The sequence below is a fragment of the Seriola lalandi genome, unplaced genomic scaffold (assembly GCF_002814215.2).
Source record: "Seriola lalandi dorsalis isolate HSWRI2012SDOR001 ecotype SW California unplaced genomic scaffold, Sedor1 jcf7180002054978, whole genome shotgun sequence".
Lineage (NCBI taxonomy): Eukaryota > Metazoa > Chordata > Actinopteri > Carangiformes > Carangidae > Seriola > Seriola lalandi.
This window is the reverse complement of record NW_019525528.1, coordinates 497,777-503,633: the sequence shown is the minus strand read 5'-3', so window position 1 is coordinate 503,633 and position 5,857 is coordinate 497,777. Positions and strand designations below refer to the sequence as shown.

At 40.4% G+C, this 5,857-nt stretch overlaps 1 protein-coding gene across 1 annotated transcript in view; it reads left to right on the top strand.

Moving 5' to 3' along the window:
* Positions 1 to 332: 332 nt before the first annotated feature.
* Positions 333 to 5,857, top strand: part of cpne4a (copine IVa) — a 38,751-nt gene continuing 33,226 nt past the window's right edge. Inside the window, exon 1 of the mRNA XM_023396557.2 lies at positions 333 to 491. The gene's annotated coding sequence lies outside the window, so the exon portion shown is untranslated. The remainder of the gene's footprint in view (positions 492 to 5,857) is intronic.

The window sequence follows — 5,857 nt, the reverse complement described above, 5'->3', positions numbered from 1 at the left end:
ATTTATTATAGGATTATTATAATTAATTTGGTTTTATTTTCCTTATTATATCACAGTCATTGTGTCATCTATTTTAATTCACTTCATTTCCTGTATGAAAGGTGCTTTATAAATAAAGTTTATTGTTATTATTATAATTCTGAACACCACTCACACTCACTCCTCCCCGGCCTGTGCTCGGCCTGCAGGAGGCGCTGCAGCCCGCTCCTCTCCTCTCTCCTCTCCTCTCTCCTCCTCCCCCTTCTCCTCCTCTCCGCGGTGTGTGTGTGAGGCTTCCCCCGCTATAAAGGCGCGGGAGGCGGCTGGAGGCTGTAGAGGCTCTCCAGCAGCCAGAGGAGGAGGAGGAGGAGGAGGATGAGGATGAAGCTGTGTGTCCGTCAGCGTGGAGCTGATCTCAGTTCAGTCCGTCTGAGCTGAAACCGGAAACTTTCTGATGCTGTTGTCACTCTGGAGCTGCTTCTTCTTCTTCTTCTTCCTGCACCTGTGAGAAGGTAAAACTCTCTTCTTCATCATCTTCCACTTTTTCTCTCTCTGTTCTCTGAGCTCATATTGATCCTGTGATACTTTAATAATCTGATTCACTCTGACTCTGTTGATTTATGATCTTTTTTCCCCACATTATAAATATGTCAATGTTCATAGAATCTGAATCCAGATGTGCTCAGGTGCACAGCTGGTTTCTTCCTCTGGCTGCTGATGCTGGCAGGTGTAAAACCTTTAGGAGGAGAACAGGTTCAGAAGGAGAACGGGTTCAGGTTCAGATGTTGTGTGCTTTGTGAAATGATGGATGAAGCGTTTGATCTTTGAGGTTTGAGAAACTCTGAGGATGAACATTTTTTTTGTGCTTTTTCTTGATGTTTGCAGCCTGTGTGTGTGTGTGTGTGTGTGTGTGTGTGTGTGTGTGTGTGTGTGTGTGTGTGTGTGTGTGTGTGTGTGTGTGTCTGTCTGTGTGTGTGTGATGTGAACCAGTTCACAGTGACGTGATGAGGAATGTTTCATTCACTGAATAATCTTACTGTCTCTGACTGTGACTCTGTGTGTAATAACTCTTAATTTGTAATAAATGATTTATCAATGGTTAATAAGTTGTTAATGATAATTATCAGTTTACACCACGGTGTGAAAAGTGCCTCTGGCTGGTTTTTATGTTTTATCTCTTTAGTCAGGTGGATTATTGTAAAAGAATCAGACCTGGAGGCTGATGATGACACTAATATTATATTTATTATCATATCTGATATTATAAATGTTTCATTATGAAACAGGAGAAACATCAACCTGTCATCCTCTGAGTTCTTCTGTTCATGGTGTAAAACATTTGATAAGAGTATTATTATCTTTCTTTAAAGTGTTAAACTCTGTTAAATCCTCTGCTGTGATTCAGGTTTAGTTTCACATGTTTCCATCTCCTCTTACTTCCTGGTTGATAAACCTGGATCAGGCCTGGAGCCCCACCCACCACCTGCTGGCTCCAGGTGGACAGGTGAAAGAGCACTGTCTCTCTCTTTCTCTCTTTGTCTCTCTCCATCTCTCTCTCTCTGTCTCTCTCTCTCTGTCTCTCTCCATCTCTCTCTCTCTCTCTCTCTGTCTCTCTCTCTGTCTCTCTCCATCTCTCTCTCTCTGTCTCTCTCTCTCTCTCTCTCCCTGTCTCTCTCCATCTCTCTCTCTCTGTCTCTCTCCATCTCTCTCTCTCTGTCTCTCTCCATCTCTCTCTCTCTCTCTCTCTCCCTGTCTCTCTCCATCTCTCTCTCTCTGTCTCTCTCCATCTCTCTCTCTCTGTCTCTCTCCATCTCTCTCTCTCTGTCTCTCTCCGTCTCTCTCTCTCTGTCTCTCTCTCTCTCTGTGAATCTCTGATAGTTTTTATTCTCCTCCACAAACATTTTGTTTCTGCTGCCACTGAGCTGAAACCGTTACCCAGAAGCCCCGGCTGACAGTGAGCAGCGCTCTGAGCGAACGCCTCTGACATGAATTATTAACTCTGTTGTAGTTGTGCAGCAGCTGAACACAGATAAGTGGGATGTGGTTTTCAACTCTCTAATCTGCTGCTGGATGTGGAGTCTCAGCTGGGTGAAGCTCCACACCTCCACTGCTGAGGTCACATGACCTCACCCTGAGTGGCTGCAGGTCGGAGACACCTGATGTTTTATATGAACTGTCCCACGAATCCAAGAAAGACTTTAAATAGTTTTAAATGTTAAAGAATTTGACATTTTGCTGTTTTCATCACAGCGTCACTGAATCTTCAGCTCAACTCAACTTTATATTTCTATTAAATAAATAACAGAAACATTAAGTAACAGCACAAAGATTGAGGATAAACTCCACAGAGAGGTCTGAAGTTAATGAGCTCTGAGCGACTGGAGCAGCCATGTTCCCCGTCAGCTGATGTCCAGGTCACAGAGGAACCTTCAGCGATGACGAGCCGCTGATTTAAAAACCCTCAGAGCTGAAGCTGCTTCACTTCATCCACATGCAAGAGTATTCTGTTTTCTGTTCAGTACGAAGGATTTATAACATCATCCATTCATCCATTCATTCATCCATTCATCGTTCATCCATTATTCATTCATCCATTCATCATTATTCATTCATCCATTCATCGTTCATCCATTATTCATTCATTCATCCATTCATCATTATTCATTCATCCATTCATCCATTATTTATTCATCCATTCATCATTATTCATTCATCCATTCATCATTATTCATTCATCCATTCATTGTTCATCCATTATTCATTCATCCATTCATCATTCATTCATCCATTCATCATTATTCATTCATTCATTCATTCATCATTCATCCATTATTCATTCATCCATTCATCATTATTCATTCATTCATTATTCATTCATACATTCCTCATTATTTATTCATCCATTCATCATTAGTATTCATCCATTAATTAATTAATTTATTATTCATTCATCCATTATTCATTCGTCCATTCATCATTATTCATTCATCCATCCATTATTCATTCCTCCATTATTCATCCATCCATCCAACATCCATTATTCATTCATCCATCCATTCATCTGTTATTCATTCATCCATTCATCATTATTAATTCGTTCATTATTCATTCATCCATTAATCATCCATCCATTCATCCATTCATCCATATGCAGTACTGCTTATCCTTTAAGGGCTGGAGCCAATCACAGTTGACGGGTCGGGGGCGGGGTTCACCTGGACCTGGTGTTTGTGTTCGGTTGTGTTGAGCTCTCAGGGCCACCGTATGAAAGACAGGTGTAGGTGATGTGTTCCGGGTGGGGGTGGGGGGGGGCATCAGCGAGGTTCAGTGTTGTGTTCATGGCCCGTCAGATTGTCCCTCGCCATCAGCATCAACGTCACTTTGACCAGAAGAGTCCAGTATTATTACAGACTGTAGTTGCAGGTTGAAGCGTGTGACCAGTGGAACCAGTAACTGCAGCTGAATCTGAACCAGTTCAGGCGGGACGCACCTTCAGCTCCGGAGCTTCTCGGTTCCTAGGAATTTTTCTGGTGGTAAAAGAAAAGGTGAATTTTCAAAAGGCAGAAATCATGACTCATGAATTACTGATATTGATCCAACAGTTAGTGATGACCTCATCATCTGGATATAATACTTTTACTTTTACAGTCTTTCCACATCTGAAACACTGTCAGGAGAAAATGACCCTCCACGGTTAAAGAACAGATCTGTGGTCAGTTATTAAAATAGCCTCCTGGACTTCTCCTCCTCACATCCCGTGTAACCCGAGCCGGTGGCGGCGGCGGCGTGCAGCAGAGGATATTTTTCCTGGATGGTATCTGTCACTTCCTCCTGTGGAGTACATTACAGCGGGTTCATCAGATGCTGATGGGATAATGGAGCCGATGAAGCGATTGAGCTGGAGATTCGATTGTGTCTTCCTGACCCAGCGGAAATGACTTCCAGTGGGGGAGGAGTTTCTAAGAGAGACGCTGCTGAAGACATGAAGATGTTCATAAAATCATATTATCATATTCATCTCAGTTACAGCCCATTCAAATAATCCACATACACACAATAACATCTGTATAAGTCTTAACATTTCACATACATATAAAGACTATTTGTTCAATACTCCAACTTCTTCCTGTGTAGTCTAAGTGCACTCTACAACTCAGAAACAGTGTTTGCTACTGAGAATAAATATGCATACACAAAGAAAAATAATAAAATAAATTAATAAATAAATAAAAATAATAAAGAGAAAAGAGATAAATGATTAAAATACATAAAGAAAATAAATTAAAATGAACAGAGGGGCTTAGATTCCTGATATCCTTTGTATTATTGGTTCCCGTCTCTTCTCAAATGTTTCTAGTTTCAGTTGTAGTCTGGCTGTAGTTTTTTCCACAATGGTCACTTTCCTTCCTCTGTCTCTCCATTTTGTTTTATATCGGGGGGGTTGTGGTTTCAACCAAGAGGTTGTGATAGTTTTCTCTCAGCAAGTAGCTGCATTCACTGTCCATCAGATCTTCAGGCATCATACCAAGTATATATACGGATGGATCAAGATGTAGGTTGATACCCAGAATTCCTCTTAATTCCCTTTGAACCGATTTCAAAAAATCTAGGATTTTAGGGCAATCCCAAAATATATGAGTGAAATCACCCACTTTCCCACAGTTCCTCCGGCATTAATCAGATGTGTTACTATATTTAGAAGTGATAGATGGGGTGTTAAAATATCGCATCTTCACCTTCCAATCAAACTCCCTCCATGTTGGACTCTTGGTCATCATTCCTCCCAGTCATCATCCGTTATCATTATATTATCTTCCAGTTCCCATTTCTGTTTGACATCCATATTATTCACACTGGATTCACACTGTATCGCTTTGTTAAATTTTGAAATAAGCCCTTTTTTTGATTCTCCATCTGAATATGACATGAACAATTCCTCAACTTTAGTTTTTCCCAGTCACTGTGTTTTTGGAGGTAGTGTCTCAGCTGTAAATATTTATAAAAGTCCTTATTTGGTAAATCAAATTCAAGTTTGAGCTGTTCGAATCTGCCCCTTAAAAATTTGTGCTGTGAATATCAACCCATTATTTGTCCATTTCTCAAATCCTGAGTCTAAAGTACATGGAACGAAATCTGGGTTTTTTTGCAATTTCCGTCGCTCTGCTTACAGATCTTGATATATTTAATTTCTTTTGTATTATTGACCATATTCTCATCGTTTCTATAATGCAATAATTTTTTACCTTAAACTTTTTTTGCATCATCCTGGGCATAAATAGTAGCGATTCTAAGACACATTTTACACATTTGGACAAGCACTTTGCTCCATCTCCACCCATATTGTATCTTTGTCTTTAGTCATCCACAGTATGAGTGCTCTAAGTTGAGCTGCCCAGTATTAGTTCTTTAAATTAGGTAAATTTAAACCTCCTTTATATTTAGGGGATAGGAGCGTTTTATATTTAATTCTGGCTTTCTTGTTTTGCCATAAACATTTTGCAACGCTTTTGTCCAGCATTTAAAAGGTGGAGCCAGGAACCATAATTGGAAGTGACTGAAACAGGAATAACAGTCGAGGCAAGATATTCATTCTAATCGTTTCCACCCTCCCAATGAGAGTCAGGGGTAAAATCTCCCATCTCTCCAGATCTTTATTAACCTCATTTATCAATTTCACATAATTAGCATCATACAACTGTGAGACATGTGGAGTGATAATAACTCCCAGGTATCTGAACCCTTTTTCAGTCCATTTAAAATCAACCTTTTCTTTTAGTTCCACTGGACATTTACCTGAGATCACCATAGCAACTGATTTGCTTTCATTGGTCAGATAGCCTGAGAGTCCAGAGCTGGTACTGATGGGGTGGGGGGGTGG